At 35.3% G+C, this 22235-nt stretch overlaps 1 protein-coding gene and 1 long non-coding RNA gene across 4 annotated transcripts in view; one reads left to right on the plus strand and one right to left on the minus strand.

Annotated features, from left to right (window-relative positions):
• The window catches only part of Ptger3 (prostaglandin E receptor 3), a 200478-nt gene that overhangs the window by 77987 nt on the left and 100256 nt on the right, over nucleotides 1–22235 (minus strand). The gene's annotated exons all lie outside the window — the stretch shown is intronic.
• On the plus strand, nucleotides 7517–21569 carry LOC144367722 (uncharacterized). The gene is made up of 2 exons (XR_013427247.1): nucleotides 7517–7751; nucleotides 20712–21569. It is a non-coding gene; the product is annotated as an uncharacterized LOC144367722 (long non-coding RNA).

The raw sequence follows: 22235 nt of genomic DNA on the forward strand, positions 1-22235 counted from the left end.
ATCAGAGCAAAGGAAACAATCAACAATATGAAGAGAGACCTATATAGAGAGTGGGAGAAATTCTTTACCACATCACCTCAGAAAGAGCTTTAATCTCCAGGATGCAAAAAGAACTCAAAAAACTTAACACCAAAAAATAAATAAATAATAATAATAACTCAATCAATAAATGGAATAAGAATATGAACAGACACTTCACAGAAGAAGAAATACAACCAGTCAACAAATATATAAAAAATATTCAACATCCCTAGCAATTAGAGAAATGCGAATCAAAATTATACTGAGATTTCATCTCACTCCAGCCAGAATGGCATTTATCAAGAATACAAGCAACAATAAATGTTGGTGAGAATGTGGGGAAAAAATACTCTTATACATTGCTGGTGAGACTGCAGATGGGTGCAATCACTATAGAAAGCAGTATGGAGATTCCTCAGAAAACTTGGGATGGAATGACCATTTGACCCAGCTATCCCACTCCTCATTTTATACCCAAAGGACTTAAAATCAGCATACTACAATGATGCAGCCACATCAGTGTTTATAGCATGACATTCTATTCTTTTAATAGAATGAGCTCAACTCAATGAACTTTCCTCTTAGTCATGACGTGCTTTACTTTTTATATATTATTGGGTGTGACTGATGAAATTTTAAGAAATAAAAGTACTGACAATTTTTGTATATTATTGACTTTATGTATAGTCCATAAAATGCTAAGCTTACACAAATAAACTGGTGAGAGGCAAAACTACTCAGAAAACTAGTAATGTTTAGTTACACTAACTGTTATTATTAAAGTTTTTATTTGCTTTTTTTTTAAGAGAGAGAATCTTTTTTTTTTTTTTTGTAGATGGACACAACACAATGCCTTTATTTTTTTTTTAATGTGGTACTGAGAATCGAACCTGGGTCCCGCCCATGCTAGGCGAGTGCTCTACTGCTGAGCCAAAATCCCAGCCCCATTTATTTGCTTTTTTACTAGTATTCACACTACTTATTCATTTAAATTGAAAACAAATATTATATTTACTGAATTCTTTAAAAACTGAGCAAAAGAAGCAAGATTTTACTAGTCTGTTCTATTTTAAGTACCACTCTAAGTACCAGCATTAAAAAAAGAAAAGTCCTCAACTTCAAGGATCTTACAGTCTAATAACAGAGATAGCCATATATCCAGAAAAGCACCAGAGTGTATCTCCAAGCAAATAAAATTATTTAAACTTCTGTTTCTTCCCCATTCAAATAAATATTTGGAGATAGAAACCCCTAGAAGAAGTTCCTGAGTCTCTGAGGAACCACACATCTGTAATAAAGGATTCTTAAGCATAGGACTCAGTGCATCTAGTTTCCAAGTATGGAGAAAGAAGGGGATGACAAGGCTAGAAACTCCAACAGGATACTCCCCTCCTAGCATCCTTTCAATCTATCCTCTTTTCAATACTGTTCCCTGAGGGTAGCATCCTGAGAAAGCTTTGTAAGGGAAAACTTTAAATTCATTCCACTAGGCTCCTCTCAATCTATACCAAATAAATCAAGAAGAAAAAAATGTGGTTGCTGTATAAATTCAAATTCAGAAATAAAACAAAATAGCTGAACTCCTAACCCCTTACCCTCCCAGTAAGATCACCACCCCTGAACTGACAATGTTGGTGCTTGAGAGCAAGTTCTACCAAGGTAATGCAGAAATGCAGTTTAGAGCATGTGGTATGGAGCAGAAACCGTCCCTACCCTATGGGGTAACTGTGAAGATTAAGTCAAGCACTCATGTAGTTATTGGCACATATTGAGTGCTCAGTAAATATTTTCATTATTATTATATGAACATTATTACTACTACTCTTTGTCAATATCATAGTACTTGCCTGTGGTATCCATTAGCCCAACAACAACAAAAAAAATTCCAAACCCCAAACTTCCTTATAATTTGGTTCCAACCTACTCTTCTTTTAGGTTTTATGTTCTGCAACATGGTGCCCCACATCTTGAGTGTTTATCAGTGGCCAACTTCCCACATATCACATTTCCCTCCCACATCTTTTCTCTTGTTTCCTCTACTTCTTTGTATGTTCTTTAACACAGCTCTACCTAGAACTGCTCATCTTTTAGGGTGTTAAAGATCAGGACATCTCCAAAGTTTTCCTTGTCCCCTACACTAGTGACCAAATGGTCCTCATTTCATTTCTGTCATTTACATATATTAATGTTTCCTCAACTAGACTTCAAGATCTTCCAGATGCTGTTTCCATCTTATTTCTCTTTTTTCTTTTTTCTTCTTTTTCAGTGACTAACTATAGGGTATGAGCTAATTGCTAAATAAATACTTGTTTAATGAGTAAAGCATTAAAAATTATAGAATGTTCTCTGACAGTTTATTTCATTTGATCCTTTCAAATTTCCTGAGAAAAAGCAAGGGCAAAGCAGAACAGTGTGAAGATTAAAAACCAGGTTCTAGAGGAAAATGAAAAGTGACTTGTAGCTTGTGCCTGTAGGACCTTAAACAAGTAGTGGGATTTCTTTGATGTTCATTTCCTATTTTTAAAAAAATTTTATTTATTTATTATCATTTGCTATTTCTATAAAATGGAAATAATATTTGTAGATGACTAAGTGAGATAATCCATGTAAGGTACTTATCAGTGTCTGAAAAGCCATAACTAAATAGCAATTAAAAAGCAATACCTAAAAAAATTAAAAATCAATAGCTCCTTTTAATTATTGTATAGATTATAAAAAAAATCGAGTTATTTGTACAAAATGCTTAGCCAAAGACAGGACCAAGATAAATCTTGGTCTAACTCATAGTCAAATTATCCTTCTGTTCAAATGTAATCTTTTCTGTATATTAATGAGGAGAATACATGTTGAAGTCTGAAGAGAAATTTTCCATTCCTTTGCTTATGGAGCAAGGGCATCTAAGGTAAAGATAAAGAATAAATTTCATTTTGGGTTTTTTGATTAAATGTAAACTAAAATATGTATTTTTATAACCAATTTCTGGAACACCATTTATTAAACACTATCACACAACAGTAATACTTTGAATTGTTAAAAAGCCCACTCTCCCTAAGAAAGGAAGATTTTCTTTTCTTACTTTAAAAAAAAATCTTTTCAGCTACATAATAATATGGTATTACTCCTATTTATATTTATTCACTAATTCAAAAAATATTTAATTATTTGTATTTATTACATGTTACTATCAGACTAGTGTTAGAGATACAAAAATAAATGAGGCTACAATTCTGCTTTTGACTATTAAGTTGAGGTGAGGATACTGACATCAAGTAAACAATCATTCAACCTGACAAACACTATCATAGTGATATATGCACTAGAAGCTTCTAGAAGCAGGAGCCTAAGAGGCCTGCTTAGGAAAAATGGTAATGAAAGAGGGAAATTTATAGCCAGGCCTGGGAGTGATGTTTTATTTTATAAACCACACACTCCAATTGAGGAAAAAATGTTTTGAATACTCGCTCTTAATAAATCTTCAATACATTTTAAAGTATATGCATGTATAACTGATAATATATTATGCTCTGAGCATTTGCTTATTCTATGATACAAAAGTTCCACTGCTAAGTATATTCTTGAAACTTGTACACATGTATCAAGAGAATATATAATGCTTTCTATAGTAAAACTGTCCTCAATAGGTAAACTTAATAAAAATCCAAATGTCCATCAACAAGAGAGGATAAGTGGATTTTTTTTTGAAAACCTAGGATTTAACTCATGAGCACTCAACCACTGAGTCACATCACCAGCCCTGTTTTGTTTTTTATGTAGAGACAGGGTCTTACTGAGTTGCTTAGCACTTCACTGTTGTTGAAGCTGGCTTTGAACTCATGATCCTCCTGCCTCAGCCTCCCAAACAACTGGGATTACAGGTATGCACCACCATGCTGACTCATAAGTAACTTTTGATGTATTCGCACAATGGAATATTATTGTATGCTCACAATGAATGAACTGCAGCTTCATACAACAATAAAAATGAATTTTTAAAGCATCATACTAAGTTAAAAATCAAGTTACGAAAACCACTGCTTTTATAGCAATTTTAAATTATAACTAATGTTGGTCAAGTTAAAAACATCGAACTTTGTTAATATAGTATGATGTTTAAATGGTGAAGAGAAATATGCTCAACTCAAGACACTTGCTGTTCTCAGGGAAGAAGGATTGGAAGCAGGAAATTAAGATTTTTATTTGTATGTTTTAAGATTGTTCAGATTTGTAAAATTAACATGCACTACTAATAATTGTGATTTTAAAATAGCTACTCAATAGAAAATTCCAGAAATTTACTGTTATGGTCTAGACATGAAGGGTTCCCCAAATCTCCTGTTAATGCTTAAGTATTCAGAGATAAAATCATTAGATTATGAGAGCTGTAATGTAATCAGTCCATTCTAGTTTGAATGGGTTTACTGAGTAGTAAGTGCAGGTAGGGACAGTGTGGTTGGAGGGATGGGTTGGAAGGGTGGGGATATGTTCAGGAAGGGTGCCTATTCTGTATAGCCCCTTTCACTCTCTCATGAAAGGGGAGCCTTTAATCTCACCATGAGCTGAACAATTTTCCTCAGCTGTGCCCTTCCCCAGTGATTTGTTGCTTCACCTTGCGCCTAGAGCAATGGAGTTGACCATGTATGGTCTGAGACCTCAGGACCATGAACGACAAATAAACTTTTCTTCCTCTAAGTTATCCTTGTTGGGTACTTAGGTCAAAAAAAATTTAAAAACATCAACAACAACAAAAACTTACTTAAACAGAAATTGGTACCAAGAATTGAGGTCATTGCTATGACTAACCTGACCATGTGGTTCAGAAGTCTTTAGAGATAGTTTGCAGGAGGGATTTTAAAAAGTTTAGATATGCAATCTGGAAAATCTTCAGAATGTTGTAAGAAGAGTTTAATGAGTGATTCTGGTAGGAAATCAGAAGACCAGAATACCAATAGGAATATGAACTTCGCTCTTGAGATTTCAGAAGAAAATGAGAACTCTATTAGGAATTGGATGAGAGATCAGTTGTGTTATAATCTAGCAAAGAATTTGACTATATTTGCTCATGTCCTAACGCTTTATGTGAAACTAAATTTAAAGGTGATAGACTAATTAATCTGACATAGGAAATATCAAAGTAGCACAGCATTTCGCCAGTGGCATGGATTTTGCTGGAAGCTTTTATCCAGGTTTACTCTGAGAAACAGGAACAGAAAACAGAGATAAAGGATTTTTAAAATTTGTAACTTGAGCAAAACAGTGCATGTAAAACCGGGACCAGATTTTTCTTGTTGAAAAGATTATAGCCACTAAAGAGATCCTAAGTACTTTGCACAGATACAGTAGGAAGGATGCCTTGAGAGCATCTCAGGAATTTGCAAAATCACACCCATTTCAGGCTCAATTATTTAGAAGGCAAAATCCCTTTGAAAAGATATCATGGGAATACCCTGCTAGCACAAGGTGGCCTAGGAAGTTGTTTCACCATGCTGATCTATGTAGACATACAGAGGCCACTGTAGCCTTAATTCTAGGAGTACCAGGTATTGTGATGTGTGAAGTTGCAAATGTAAAGCCAAAGCTGGAATAGAGATCTCAGAGATTGAGAGATGCCAGTAATGGGGACTGTTTGCCAGGAAAACTGCTGACTTTGGAGATAGCCAAGCTAAAAGAGCAGATACATGTGCATTGCAACAGGCAAGGTCAAAGGGGTGTTGCGGCTGAGGTCCTTTGGAGAGCACATCTAACAGTCTTGAGTCTTGGATGCAGTACTGATTTACAGTCAGATTTACGGAACCTGTTTGTCTGACTAGATTTCAGTGTTACTTTGGCACCATCCCTTCTTTCTATATTCCCATTCCTTCCTTTTGGAATGGGAATGTTTATTCTATGCCATTGTATATTGGATATATGCAACTTGCTTTTGATTTTCACAGGGTCTCATGTCAAGTGCTTGCCTTGAGTCTCAGAGGAGACTTTGGACTTGGACTTTCAGGTAATGCTAAAGCTATTAGGACTATGGGATTCTTGGAGATAAACTAAATGCATTTTACATTATGAAGTGTACATGAGTTTTTCTTGGGGGCCAGTGGTGGAATGTTATGGTTTGAATATAAGGTATCCCTCTGTTAATTCAGGAATATTCAGAGATAAAAATTCTTAGATTGTGACAACAGTAATCTAATCAGCTCATCCTAGTTTGAATGGATTTGCTGGGTGATAACTATAGGCAGGTGAAGTACGGCTGGAGGAGTGGGGTCCTGGAGGTGTGCCCTAGAAAGGTACATCTTCTTTGTGGTCCCTTCCTCTCTTTTTTTTTTCTGCCTCTCCTTCCTGACCACACCATGAGCTAAGCAGATTTCCTCAGCTGTTCCCTTCCCCAATGGTGTGTTGCTTCACCTTGGGCCTGGAGCAGTGGAGTTGACCATGTATGGCCTGAGACCTCAGGAACCATGAGCCACAAGGCCCTTCCCCCATGATGTGCTGCCTCACTTTGGGCCCAGCAGTGAAATCATCATAGATCAGGCCATCTATGGACTGAGACTACAGAAATCATGAGTCCCAAATAAACTTTTCCTCCTCTTAGTTGGTTCCTAATGGGTATTTTGATCACAGTGACAAAAAGTCTGACTAAAATATTCACATTACTTCAATAACCTGTTATTTCATCCTAGGAATTTACAAATACTGAGGGTTTTTGTTTTGTTTTGTTTTTAACACATACACTCAAAAATTAGGAGCTAGTGAATCCAATTCCAAGATTTAATTCATGTAAAATTCTTAATGGTTGCTTTGAACTAAGAAAGTCCCCCAATCGATGTCCACTTCTTAGGGGACATGCAAATTAGAGCTATGAAAACTGGCCTTGTATATTTGAAAAAAAAACTGAATTCTTTTGTGAAAAACATAACCCCTTTGGCATTTTTAATGACTAACCCAAAGTTATGAAATAAGAGAAGTAGTAAATACTAAAAGACACAGCTATGTTTTGGTTCCTCACTTTTCATGTGACATCCACCCTTAAAATTATCTCCCCCATTTACGTTTAAACTATAAAATCTATCATTCTTCTGTCACATCTCAATGTAGGCTCATAAAAATTAATTTAAAAAGAAATTTGATGAATTTAAGTGTAACTAGTAGCTCTTTCTAAGAAGTTCTTTTTTTTTTTTGCCTTTCTTTTCTTTTTCCTTTTGTTATCTACAAATCTTTAAAAGAACAAACTTAGGTATAGGTTTTCGAGAAAACACGACTTGATCCTTGTTCTGGCTTTTGCAGTAGACCTTACAATTTAAGTACCTTGTTGCAAAACATCAGATGTGTAGAGGTGAGAAAGGGAAAATAAATTAAAATTAAAATGAGTAATAACTGAAAAACTTAATAAAATATTGGCCAAATAATTAACTTAGTGTTTGGCCACCCTGGTTAATCATACTTTGTGACACACAGCACTCTGTATAAAATGACATTATTTCACCCTACACCAGGTCTTTCTAAGCAGTGTTCATATCACAGTGGCAAGCTGGAAAGCAAGTGAAAAATAATTCCCCCACCAAATTCCGAGAAGTCCCAAGGAAGAACTCTTATCTCTAGCGCTGGTTACTGGTAACTGAAGGAGAAATAAATAACACTTTTAAGTTGCAAGTTTATCTCTATTCCTTTATTTGGTCTTTAAAAACTTAAGAAGAATAGAAGGAGAAAAGGCATCTGCTTGGATACCTCTGTCAGTGGGGGAGGTAAGTGAATTAAATAAATAAGTGAAATTTGGGCAAATATTCTAATGTTCTAAGAACTATATGTATAACTCTAACTCAGGGTTGACTATTTTTCAAACAATATAACAGACTTTAACCCATTTAAAAAATACCTCCACTTGTATTGCCCTATTTGATGTATGTTGATTTTCACATCGAAATTATAACATTTATAACCAAAGAAGAAGCCAACAGTTTTTTTGCATTTGGGTGTGCTGCACCTGAGAAGAAGTGTCGGGTGTTAAAGCTGGGTCATAGACAAAGCAGACTAAAGAGGGAAGGTCCAGACTCGCCTACTTCAGGCCTCAGCCACTGAGCTATCCACCAGCCACCTCAGTACTTCCCTGTGTCACTGTACAAAGCCTTTGATGACCCTGGCCTTATCCAAGTTTTAGCTGCTTCTGTTTCATATCTAAACCATAACTGATGCTCCATCTCTCACTCCCAGATCTTGCCCCATCTCTTTATACCATACCACTGCATTTAGACACTTGCTTTGCAGTTTTCTAAGAAAGTTTGGTTTCCTTCCTCCTTTACCTGAAAAGCTCCTATGCCCCAGTCCCTAGTTTGATGAAGTCCTACTTTTTTAAAGACTTGGCTCAAATGCTTCCTTTGGGAAAAACAGATTTTCCTCTCCTATGCCTATATACGTAGACACAAATATAGACCTAAGGCAGAGTTGGGGTCATGCTCAGTATATTATATACTATAGTATATTCATATATAATGTACTTAATATTATAAATCTCTTTTATTATTATTTGCTTACATGTCTATCTGTCTCCTATGGTTATATTATAGGCTCATGAAGGGCAGAACTGCAAATTGTATCTCTGATACTTGCCACAGTGCCTGCTTTAGGCAATGGGTCACTAGAATTTGGTGGAAGAGTGGATAAACTAATCCTATCATCCCTCATGATCCACATGAATTTTCTTAATTCTGAAACATCTTGTGTATTCATCTAAAATAGAAATTCACTCTTGTCTTTTCTGAGGGCTCATAGTGCTTTGTTTACTTTTTATTTGTGGTTATTATCATCAATTATCCTGATTTTTATTTAATTGCTTCTATCCTATCAAAAAACAACAATAACAAAAAAGATTGTGTTATCCTCTATTATTTTTTTCCTTATTTTAGTTTGGAAAGAAAGAGGTTTTCCTTAATATTTGTACATATTTGCAGTATTTTCCCCAAAGAGACATCATTAAACAATGCAATGTTTTTGCAGGGCAGAGATAATTTGAAATTCACTTTTGTGTGTCCAAGCTTAGCATGCAGCAGGAGCCCAATAAACAGGTGCTGGGAGCAAGAAGGGAGAGCACAACTACTTATTCTGAAGGTTCTTTATTCCTCTATTAGAAACAAGAAGATCCTTTAGCAAATACTGGGAGTGAAATCACCTAGACTTAATAACTAGACTCACTCAACAATTTTACTTCCGATACTTACATTCTTTGGAAATAATAACTTCAGACGAGCTAGCAGTTTGGGAAATTTTTAACTCAGAAGTTAGGAAAGCTTCAGTTTTTTTAATTTACTACCATACCCTCCCAATGGTGGACAATATTTTCAGCCATTGGAAATAAACATGACAGCCTTTTTCATGTTAGTTGATTGAAAGGTGGAAGTATCACTCAATGCTGAAGTCAATGGTCATGTGGAAGAGTTTTATAGATACTATTAAACAGAACATGATCTTCAAAGATCTTGTTTATCTCACAAGAAAACTTCCAGCCTTGTGACAATTTCTTCATGTATATTCTTATTAATTTTGCTTGATAGTATTTTTAAATAAAGTACCATTAGCTGCTTTCTACAGATGAGAAAACTGAGTCTCAGAAATGTTCAACAGTTTACTCACTATTGTTTAACTATCCTGTCTTATCACAGGGTGTAATTCCACTTTGACTGAAGATCAGGAGTGCAAAAATCTTTATTAACTTCTTTTAGAGACTTTACAGTGTCTCCTGAGTGAGTGACCTTTACATGTCACTGTAACTTATTCACTCTTGTTCATCAGAAGGCCAGATAAATATTAGATAACCAAACTCTTAGTTACCTGGAAAGGAGGCTACATTAGACCATACACTAAACTATTTACTAGGAAAACTATCTTGACAAATTCCAGCCAAAACTTTGATCAAAGTGAACTAGAAAAAATTAGCATATTGAATTCCACCCTTTTTTCTTCCACAGTCCAATGTCTCTGAGCATCCATGTTGCAACATAAATAAAACACATACCCCAAAATGATTGGCTCCTCTTTAGGAATTCAGCTACTTTCACCAAGGAAATGTAGTTTGGCAAAGCTGAGCTTCTTTTAATCTTCTTCACCTTCCGACTCTGTAGTTTCACATAAACTCTGCTTGGGAAACTCAATTTCTTCCTACATAATTTCCATATCATCAAATTGACCTGCTCATCCCCAACTTAGCTTTAAAACTAATAAAATATAAAAATTCTCATGAAACAAGTGTAAGGAAGATTAGGCATTCCTATGGGTATGTGAATACAGGCCCCAAGCAACATTACTTTTCAGAGATTTTGCCTACATCAATGTGAAGATATAAATAAATGTGATAGTTACATAAGATGATTTATCATTTGAATTATGAAAAGCATGCTTTCTAAAACACTCTCCAGACCTTTCCTGTCAGAAGCAGCCATAACAACAGAAACAATAAAATTTCCACAAGAAATCAGTTGGTCAAGTTTATTACAAGCCATAATGTCAGCTGTCCAAATGATTACTTCCTCAAACTGACCTCTTCCAACCTGAGGACTCTAAACTCCCTCTCATTGGCTCTTTGAGATACATTTTGATCAACAGCCTAATCATAGCCATCTGTGCAAAATATCCATGAGATTCCATGTAGTTTGCATTTTAGAGATTAAAGGAGAAACTAAGTCCGCAGTGAGTCCAACAAAATGCCTTCATCCTAAGATTACCCAGACTTGAGGAAAAGATTCAAGGCAGACATAAAGGTCATGGGAGCTGTTTTAAGATATGGCCTACTTTACATGACATGCTTTCCCCCCCTATATATTTATAATATACAAATAAATCTAAAGAATACCTTCATTTCGTCCTCTAATTTTCACTCATTTGGTCTTATTTAGACTAAGGAGAGATATTTCTCCTATCTTTTGTCTACTCTTTCTGTTTTTATAAACAGAATAGCAATAAATATGCTAGTTTGTGTATTTGAGCCTACATCATATATAGAACCTGGAGTTGGGCCTTAATGGGAGAGTCTACCTTGTTGAACAGAATTGATTTTCAATATTGTGCATTACTAAGTTTTATCTGCAGTGCATTCCTTTCTCATCAGTATTGTTTTGCTATACTTTTGTGTTTGCTTTGTTTGAACCTAACACAATATTTTTGAAAATAATTGGTACATTTTAAAATATTTTGATGAGGTATCATGTTGTTCCTAAGGACTCAAATATAAATATGTCCTACTTCCTATCTTTTAAGCATTCAGAATATACACACAGAGATAATTTTAGTGTTGTTGGTAGGTACAATGACCCATGGGAGCAAAGAGATGGGAATGAGCGCAATGACTTCCAAAAAATCCAAAGACTTTATAGAAGAAGAGACAGTAGAACTAGGGCTTAGATTTTATCAGGTTGAAAGAATGGAGAGGATGGTGGGAAAAGGAATGGTGTGATATCCTAACAATGTATGGTTTTTTCCAGGAACAGGGTGAATTCTGCATGATTAGAACTAGGAGGTGAGAGGCTCAAGGTTTTGGAGAACAAATCAATATGCAACAAGTTTCTAGAAACATTAAAAACTAAACAAAAGGATTTAGAAATAGTAGAAATGTATATGGATTTAAATAATTCAAAGAACACACAAAAAAGTGAGGAAGCAAGGTAGGTCTTAGAACTCTAGAAAATCTGAGTTCCAGTTGTGTCCTCAGTGTGGTTCTTGGACCAGCATCATTAACAACTCTTGGGCTCCAGGCTTGGAAGAGAGCAAGCAATCTGTGTTTTGACAAGACCAGGTAGTCTTGTATACACTCTGGTATACAGTCTGGTATACACTATGACCATACTATAGAGATGGAAGTGTGCATGCCAAGTGTAAGGAGTAGTGTTACCAAGTGTATGGAGGTGGGGGTGAGAGTGGTGGAATGCAGGGAGCAAAGAAGGCAGCGCTTCATTTCTTAATGATTCACTCATGAATTCACTGCTTAATCAAACGGTCTAACAAATATCAAATATTAACCTTAAATAGTATTTCTATACTGGAAATTTAATACTCTAATATAATTCCAGAATTCAAAATGTTGAAATTCTGGATATTTAGCCTGGTGGAAGAAACATGATTGAGAAGACAGGATCCGATAGTGGATGTGATAGAGAAATTTCAACTGCAATGACCTGAAAATGGAAAAGTCTTTGTAGGTTTCTTGGTTGGAAATTAGTATTAAAAAAAACAGGATTTTAGGAAATTGGTACTGCAAATGTAGCAAAACAGAAGAGAACTAATTTATATTTTAGATATTCTTGAGTGTAATGTCCTGCTTGTTTTTAGTGAGAGCTGCATTATTTGAAAGGTGTCAAGAGAGATTCTCACCTCCTAAAAATATCCAATTTATGATTATCATTGTCCATAAAATTCTACCACTGCAGAATTACTCCTTTAATTTTTCTGTCATTTGTTCCCTGGTAGAATAAATACTGTATCCATTAGAATTTATGAAAAGTAATAATTTACAACCACTAACAGCAAGGTCTCAGGAGAAGAGGATGGAGATAAAGGGACAAAAGCAAGGAATAGAATAGAATAGAATCATTTACAAGAGGAAGTAGTTCCTGCCCAACATATATTTTTCCTATTTTGTACACTTGAATAAGTCTTCTCCGGCCTCAATAGGGTTGGTTTCTTTTAAAGATGCAAAGAGTTTAGGATTAGAGATTTTAATTTGTCTTAGAGAGTAAGATAGAAACTGATGATCATAACCATGGTGAGTTTGGGGTGAGTGAGAAATAGCAAGTGAAAATCATTTGGGGCATTTGGAAATTTGGAATTGGAATTGGTATAAGCTGGTGTAGTTTTTATGCAGTGTCAAAAAGATGCCTATAACTCAAGTATTTTTATGAGAGCACGTAATATTCTCAATAAACTATTTCATGAACATTGCTTATTTGGTATACCACTAGGAAATATATTTAAATGTCCCCAACTCTAACAACTTAATTTAGCATTATTATAAATAATAATAAAATAATTATAAATAATGTGTCTACCCCCCACATAATATATTTGTCAAGCAGTAGAGTATGATGAATAAAGGTGCTATGTGTAAAGGCCATTCTTGAGTCTCTCGTTGCTCATGTGTTTAGGACAGTGGCATATGGGCCATTCTATCCCAGACAACTAAAGATCAAGTTATCACAGACTACACTTTACTCTAGAACACACCTAATGCATATTGAAAAATGAAAAAAAGAGATGGAGGAGATAGAGGAGGAGGAGTTGGAGGAAGGAGAACTTCTCTTACAAAAGCATTAGTTTTTATGAATCATTGCACATTTTTTCTATTCTTGGGAAAACACTAATGCTGTTTTCCCAGACTCTGACAAAGGACAGAACTGGAGGAAGAATTTCTGTTTTTCTTCTTTTCTTCAATTTTTCCATACTTCCTAAGTGAGATTCTCCACTTGCTTTCTATTTGGTACAAGGAAATAAAAAAATATTATTGACTGCCATCCAAGTATGCTCAGTTATTATTGCAGGCAATTTCTTTAGAGTATTGATTTATTCTTGGCAACAATCAAAAGGTGTTGTTATATCTATTTTTCCATATGAAAATAAAAATGAGATTCAGCAACCTGCCCAGGATCACTTGCTGATTAGTAGAAGAGAGATTTGAGGGGAAATGTATGGAACAGTGACATTTTGTAGGAGCTGATTTAGAACCATGGAAAAACAAAGCAACATATGAATTTCAGGGGAAAACAAACATTCAGTCTATTAGCACTACTTATTTTAATAACCAAATGAAACAGTTAACAGTGGTTAACATTAGTCTAGCTCCACAGCAATTCACTTTTTATTTTTATTAATAGGACAGGTATTCATAGACTTCTTTGAGAATATGACATAATTTAACAACTCTCTTCTCACAAAAATTCAAACACAAACCTACAAATAATTTCAAGTTTTCCCAAATCTCCTAGTGTTCATATATAGACTTTTTAAAATTAAGCACTAATAAAGAACATTCTCTTCATGAATATATTCCAATATGTAAAGTAAAATGCAATTTTAAACTTATAAGATGTGCACTTGTTTTCAAATAGTATTCAGAAAGGAATATTCTTTTTAAAATTTATTCTAAGTTGTTATATATGACAGCAGAATGCATTACAATTCATATTACACATATAGAGGACAATTTTTCATATCTCTTATTGTATATAAAGTATATTCACACAATTTGTGTCTTCATACATGTACTTAGGGTAATGATGTCCATGTCATTCCACCATCTTTTCTTACCCCCTATGCCCCCTCCCTTCTTCTCCCACCCCTTTGCCCTATCTAGAGTTCGTCTAATCCACCCATGTTCCCCCTCCCAACCCCAGAATGAATCAGCCTCCTTATATCAGAGAAAACATTTGACATTTGGGTTTTGGGGATTAGCTAACTTCACTTAGCACTATCTTCTCCAACTCCATTCATTTACCTGAAAATGCCATGATTTTATTCTCTTTTATTGCTGAGTAATATTTCATTGTATATATATATATATATATATATATATATATATATATATATATACATATATATATATCTGATATCATATATATCATTTTCTTTATTCACTCAGCTACTAAAGGGCATCTATGTTGGTTTCACATTTTAGCTATTGTGAATTGTGCTGCTATAAACATTGATGTGGCTATGTCCCTATAATATGCTGTTTTTAAGTCCTTTGGGTATAGACCAGGAGAGGGATAGCTGGGTCAAATGGTGGTTCCATTCCCAGTTTTCCAAGGATTCTCCATACTGATTTTGGCTGCACCAATTTGTAGTCCCGCCAGCAATGTATGAGTGTGCCTTTTACCCCACATCCTTGCCAACACTTATTGTGGTTTGTATATTATTATTATTATTTTAGATGGACACAATATCTTTGTTTTTATGTGAGGCTAAGAATCAAACCCAGTGCCTCACGCATGCTTGGCAAGCACTCTGCCACTGAGCCACAACCGCAGCCCTCTTTGTATTCTTAATAGCTGCCATTCTGACTAGAGTGAGATGAAACCTTAGAGTAGCTTTGATTTGCATTTCTCTAGTTGCTAGAGATGTTGAACATTTGGCAACAAAATAGGCTGGTAGACCAATGATACAGAATAGAGGACACAGAGACTGACCCATATAACTACAATTATCTTATATTAGACAAAGGTGCCAAAAACGAACATTGGAGAAAAGATAGCCAATTAAATAAATGGTTCTGGGAAAACTGGAAATCCATATGCAACAAAATGAAATTAAACCTCTATCTCTCACCATGTGCAACACTCAACTCAAAGCGGATCAAGGACCTAGGAATTAAACCAGAGACACTGCCTATTAGAAGAAAAAGTAGGCCCTAATCTCCATCATGTTAGATTAGGCCCAACTTCCTAATATGACTCCTGTAGAGCAAGAATTAAAATCAATAATCAATAAATGGGATGAATTCAAACTAAAAAGCTTCTTCTCAGCAAAAGAAACAATCAGTGAGATGAATAGAGAGCCTACATCTTGGAAGCAAATTTTTATCACTCCCACATCAGACTGAGCACAAATCTCTAGGGTATATAAAGAACTCAAAAAGCTAAACACCAAAAAAACAAAAACAAACAAATAGCCAATCAATAAATGGGCCAAGGAACTAAACAGACACCTCTCAGAAGATGATATACAATCAATCAACAAATATATGAAAAATGTTCAAAACAACATCTCTAGGGAATATTTTTTGAAAACAGAATTGCTCTGCTTTCTCTTAGTTAAGCCATGCACTAAAGCTCATGCTATAGAACTCATGAGTACAAATTCAAGGATTGGCAAGAATTACCAAGTCTTTCCCTGAAGTAGTACAAATGTTTTACATGGTGAGGTTTCCTATGTTGAAATCCAGTCCCCAATGTAATGATTTTCAGAGGTGGAGTCTTTAGGAAGTAATTAGGCCATGAGGGTGGATCCCAGATTAATGGAATCAGTGCCCATATAATAAATTCCCCAGAGAACAACCTTGCTTTTCTGCTAGGTGAAGACTCAGCAAAAAGGACAGCCATCTATGAATTTGAAATAAGGTACTTAATAGATTTGAATCTACTTGTAACTTGATCTTAATCTTCTCAACTTTCATAACTGTGACAAATAAATTTCTATTGTTTCAAAACCATCCACTTATGGTATTCTTTTATAGCATCCCAAACGCACTAAGGCAAAGTATTTCCTTCTCTGAACATAGGTTTCTCTTCCTCAAGTCTATTTCACTCATGGGCTTCCCAAATGTTTTCATTACCTTTTGCTGGCTTTAATTTTTAATTCATCTGTTGGCTGAAGTTAGCATATTAAATCCCTCACTTTGCATATTTCTGCTACATATCCTAGCACGCTATACCTTTCTAATTCCACAAAGAATTTTTAATTGTTTAAAGGAATACATGTTTTTCATGCAAACAGACATACAATGGAAATAATAAAAGATATCAATGACTAGATAGAAGAAAAAAGGATAAAAATCCTACAGTGAAGAATTTATAGTACTTCTGTAAATTTTGAAATGTTGATAGTAAAGGCAAAATAGAAAATGAATGATATACCTATATTTGATAAAAAGCAAACCTATTTTTTTTTAAGAAGAGAACCCCCTTAGGCAAAACTTCTATGGAATAGTTTCTAGACACCCTGTACATTGGTGACACTTCTCCCAACAAGAACTTCCCCATTCCTCCTTTCCACCACTCATCCACATTGGTAAACACTCTATTGTGTTGTGAATGACATTACTAGTTTGCAAAACAGTATTTCTTTCACATAGGTTCAGGAGCATCACTTATATCTCTTACTAATCAAGACTCCCTGGCCACCCTCTTTGACAGATGAGGCGATGGTTGAAGTTCACTTTAGAATGTAGCCTCAGTTTGGAAATGTTATTGGTCATAACATGTTTACCCTGTCTTTTTTAGTTATTATTCATCAATAGCATTCTTATAACAATTGGGAAGCATCAGTCGGGCCATCATTGAGGTCTGTGGAGACTGCCTGAAATATGAACTTTTAGTTGGGTTGATTAAGAGGAGATTTGTTAAAATATTTAGATGTCAGATAGACCTTTGGGAGTTGGCATTCTGCTATAAAACAAAAGGAATATAACTTTCATTCACAACCCCCCGCAAAAGACTACCATATCTTTGTCCAAAAGGTGCATGGTGAAGATTTTTTTTCTGACTGTCCTTTCATTTGTCTCTTAAATTTGGTTGACATAAGTATTTATATCACAATTCCAAGACATGGAATGTGGTGGGCAGAATTTCTAAAACACCTTCAAGATTTCTTGCCACAATTCTCCATGAATCTGATTAGATCACACTAGTATATTGTTATATGGCACAGTGGGTCTTAAGATAATTATCCAGATGGACTTCATCTAATATTAGTCTTAAAAGCAGAGAATTTTTTTATGTTTGATAAGAGAAGTCAGAGAAATCTGAAGTTGGATAAAGGCAAAGCAGTACAGTTGGCTTGAAGGTGCAGGGGATCATGTGAGGAGTGCAGGTAGCCTTAAGGAGGAGATAGAGGCCGCACCTAACAGCCTGCAAAGAAATGATGCTTCATCCTGTAATCACAAGGAACTGAATTCTGCCAGTAACAGAAATGAGTTTTGAAAAGACCTTGAACTCCAGATGAAAATGCAATCATTTGACACCTTGAGGTCAGTTTTGTGAGACCCTGAGCAAAGAGCCAGTGACTTCAGTCTGGACTTGAAACAACAAACATGTGAAATGAGAGATGGGTGTCGTTTTAAGCAGCTGAATTTATGGGAGTTTGTTATGCAGCAATGAAATAGTAATACATTGATACCTCTGTCACCTGTCCCTGAACTCTATTTAAAATCCATCATTTCTCAATACATTTAAAAGTGATAATATTCATAGGAAAAAAGTGGTATTGGAAGAAACTGTTTTTTAAAGAAATATAGATATTTATTCTTTCATATCAATGTTAAATAAATAATTTGAAGAATTTAACCTGTTTCATCCCCTCCTTCCAGAGGTTTGTGTGTGTGTGTGTTTCTCAATGTATATGCATATTCTTTTGTTTTTCAGAAAAATGAAAAAATTTATAATCATAAAATTTTAGTTATAAATTACAAGATGATACAAGAATCCTTTCTGGTTAAGATGACATTTGTGGCCAATGATCAGTCTTAAATACCTGTCAACTCTGTGTATGGAGGATCTAATTAGCATTCATTCATTCAATCAACCAGTAATAATTGAGTGCCTACTTTATCTCAGAGTCTGGGCTAGATACAATAGACATGGCTGAAAAATGAGATACTCCCACATGTAAGGAGAACTGTAAGAACTCCATTAAGAGTGAGAGATTAATAAACTGGTATGTTGTGTGGAATATTGAGGCTTCAAAAGACTAAACAAATACAAGGAAAAATACCAAATCCAAGATCAATTGATTAGGAAAAGATTCACCAGAAAATGAATTCAAAGCTAAGACCTGCAAGACAGCATTAGATAAAGCAATGGGAGATGGGGGCAGTCATGGAGGCAGAACAACTTTAACCAAGCCCTAAAAGCTTACAGAGAGGGTCCTGGTACATCAGATTTATGAAAGGGCTTGATAATTCAGGATCATATATGTGGTGCTAATAATTTTAGAATTTATTATAGGAGAAATGAGGAACTGTAACATTTTTTAATCAATAAAACATCAAGGTTATATTTATGCTTTGAAAATCTTTCTGGCTGTAGTGTAAAGAATTGATGTGGCGGAGTGGTTGCTTTGGCTGTAGAGTGAATGTCTATTAGTGGAGGTGTCTAAATCAGTGAGGGAAATATAGGAAGCAAGACTGGGTAACAAGAAAGCATTAGAGGAGGCCATTAGAAAAGGCAGTTTGAACTAATTGAGCTGCAATGGAACAGAGTTAAGAATATAAAAGGGGCAAAATTGGAACATAGGGACAGGAGAGATGGGAATTCATCTGGGATGCTACCCAAGAAGGTAGCCAGGGCATTAGAGCCCTCTGGAGGGAACAAATTTGGGGAAGCAGATTGATTGGGATTAAGTTGAACGTGTTATCTAGCCAACTATTGGATATGCAGATGGGAAGTCTGAACAGAAGAGATTTGGTAATCATCACTGTGCAGATGTGAATTTAAGCCATGAAATCCACAAACAGTATTCTATGGAAAAGGGATCAAGTTAAATTCCTGGGGAATATCAAAGCAGTAAGAAGACGATCCTGATCATGTGGATATAGCTGAGACTGCCTTTTATTTTTTTTTATTTCATTTTTTTATTAGCTACACATGACATTACAATGATCTTTGCAATTCATACATTTGAATCATTGGGGTATAATTTCTCATTTTTTTCTAATTGTACAGATTGCAGAATCACACTGGTCATAGAGACACCTATATATATACAGCAAACATAATGTCTATTCTATTCTGCTGCCCTTCCTATCCCCCTGCCTTTTAGAAATCATCCATCCCAAATTGAAATATGGCATTTTGGAGCCAAGCACAAATTTCTATAAATGAAAGACTCTATAGTCTAGAAGTTAGATGTCTATTTTGAAATGCTGTTTATACCATTCTTGTCTAAAAAAGAAGATAACGAGTGTGAGCAGGGGAGATCATAGTGCATATTAACAAAAATCTTATTTAAAACACTTTATGATACTAAAAAAAGGAAATCAGGGCTCAGAAGAAGATGAAAAAGTTAATAAATCAAATCAGTACCCAAGAATCAGTACTTGAACTTCAGTACCATACTAGACAGAGAGAAAATCACATTGCTATAGGGTTTTCCAGCACAATTAACTCAAATGCATTTCACAAGTGATTCTTACTAAAATTATGATGATTTTTAAAAATTACCATAATAGTCCTCATTGAGCAAGTACTTGGAGAAGTACTCCATAGTAGTGTTATTTTAAAAACAGCCTACATTTTCATTTCCTGAATTTAGTAACATTATCTAAAAAAGCTTCAAACATTTTCTAACATCTGGATATTACTTAGGTGTTTGGCATTTTTCTCAACACTTTTTTTAGGATTTTTCACTGGGATTCTTTCATTCTCGTTTCCACTCTGTAATCATGTGGTTATCGTTAGTAGTAATTAATTTGAGCCTGTCCTTTCATGTGTGGGGTTGATGAAAATGTAAATGTAAGTGATGCTGGATTTCCAGAGAGAAAGTTGGCTCTTTTCCAGGAAGATGGATGGAGGAATAACAGGTCCCCTCGTGTGATCAAGCAACATACATGATGGTCACTTGTGAGAGCACAGGGTTAGTGCTTAAGCATGTGCTTCAATGACTCTACACGGATAACCACAGAACCCGCACACAGATACTTGTCAAGTTCAGAAAACCCTCCTTACTGATAATGATTCATCTTAATAGAATTTGAATCTCTTATCTTTGAAGAGAGTTTTCTTTTGCTATTACGTACTTGTAAAATAGATAAAACATTTGATTTCATAATTTGATGTTATTTAAACTCTTCTTTTTTTCCTAAGACCCTTTTGTTTACACTTAGAATGGAATTTGCAAATCAACATTTTTATTCTATTACATAAGTATATGATTACTATGGAGAACCTCATCTACATATTTCAATTACCTTTTACCACTATTGTAAATAACCATAAAATTTTTCTGTTTTTCAGCCACGTATTCTCTCCTGAAAATGTGATTCATATATACAACAACTCACTGAAAACTGTCATTTGGATCCCACAGATGTCTCAAACTCACTGTTTCAAACTGAGCCTTTTCGCCTACGACAATCTCCTCTTCAATGTTACCAAACTCTCATCATCCTTTCAAGAATGAAATAGCGAGTTACTAGAATTTTCCTCTTCTTCACAAGAAATCAGTCAGGAGTCATGAAGAGTCTATTTCCAAAATATCACTGGAATCTGGTCCTTCTTCTGTTTTCCTGCTAGTGTTACCTTAATTCAGAACCACTTGCTAGAATTACCAAGACAACCTCAATATTACATTTTTGCTTGTAATCTTGTCCCATAATTCCTTTCCATATGATGTTACCAAAAATACATTTTGAAAGTAAAATTTAATGTTACCATTCCCACTTAAAGGACAAAGTCATGCTTTCATCTTCAGTATAAAAACCCAAATTCCTTAGTATGACTTACAAAACTGTGATGAAGACTTTTTATGTATGTAACACCCTTCTATATTTCCATAATAATTTAACTGTAGCCAGGAAGGCACCACCCAGCCCACTCCCTTTATGATACTATGATACGTAAGACCCACAACTAGGAGGTCAGATGACTAGTTCTCACCAGTGGCAGCGCAGCAGGAATGAGCCGTGTGGCTTGCTGGTTCAGACCTTAAAATGAAAGTACAAGACATGGTAAAACAGCCCTGACCACAAAGATGAGAGCCTCAAGAGAAAAGGAGTGTGATCCCTGAATCACTGTGTGGAAGAGAGCTTCTATTGGACCTGTAACCCACCCTGACTGTTCTTTGAGAGAGAAGTAAACTTTTGTTGTATCTGAGCCATTACATTTCGAGGCATATTTTTGCCATAGTTTAGCCCACCCTAACACAAAACCATTTATAATTCAATCTTTAATTACATTTCTAACTTCCTCTTTTACCAATTTCTAATGCTCATATGTATCCTAAGTTCCACCACACTGAGCTACATAAAATTCCATAGTGATTTAGTCATGTTCACTATTTCTGTAGTTCAGTCATGCTCATTATTGCTTTTATGCCTTCTTGTCTGCTGTATCTGCAGGGTAATGCCCTCTCCTGCCTGACCCTTCAAGATCACTGCTCTGGAAAGTTTCTTCCAACCCCTGTTATGGGCTGAACTGTGCCCCTCCCCACCGGCCCAGCCCTGCCACAAATATTGTGGTACCTTGGAATGTGATTGTAGTTGGAAATGGGATCTTAAAAGAAGTAATTGAGCTTAACTGAATATTTTAGGGTAGGACTTAATCTAATTTGACTGGTGTTCTTATAAGGAAAGGAAAATGGGGCACACAGAGACATGCACCAAGGATGCACAAGCACAGGACACAGTGAGAAGGTGTCCATCAGCAAGCCAAAGAAAAAGGCCACAGAACCCAAACCTGCTGACATTTCAACACTAGACTTTTAGGCTCCACAACTGTGAGAACACACATTTCTATGAAGCCACCTAGTCTGTGATATTT

The sequence above is a fragment of the Ictidomys tridecemlineatus genome, chromosome 11 (genome assembly GCF_052094955.1).
Source record: "Ictidomys tridecemlineatus isolate mIctTri1 chromosome 11, mIctTri1.hap1, whole genome shotgun sequence".
NCBI classification, from domain to species: Eukaryota; Metazoa; Chordata; class Mammalia; order Rodentia; family Sciuridae; genus Ictidomys; species Ictidomys tridecemlineatus.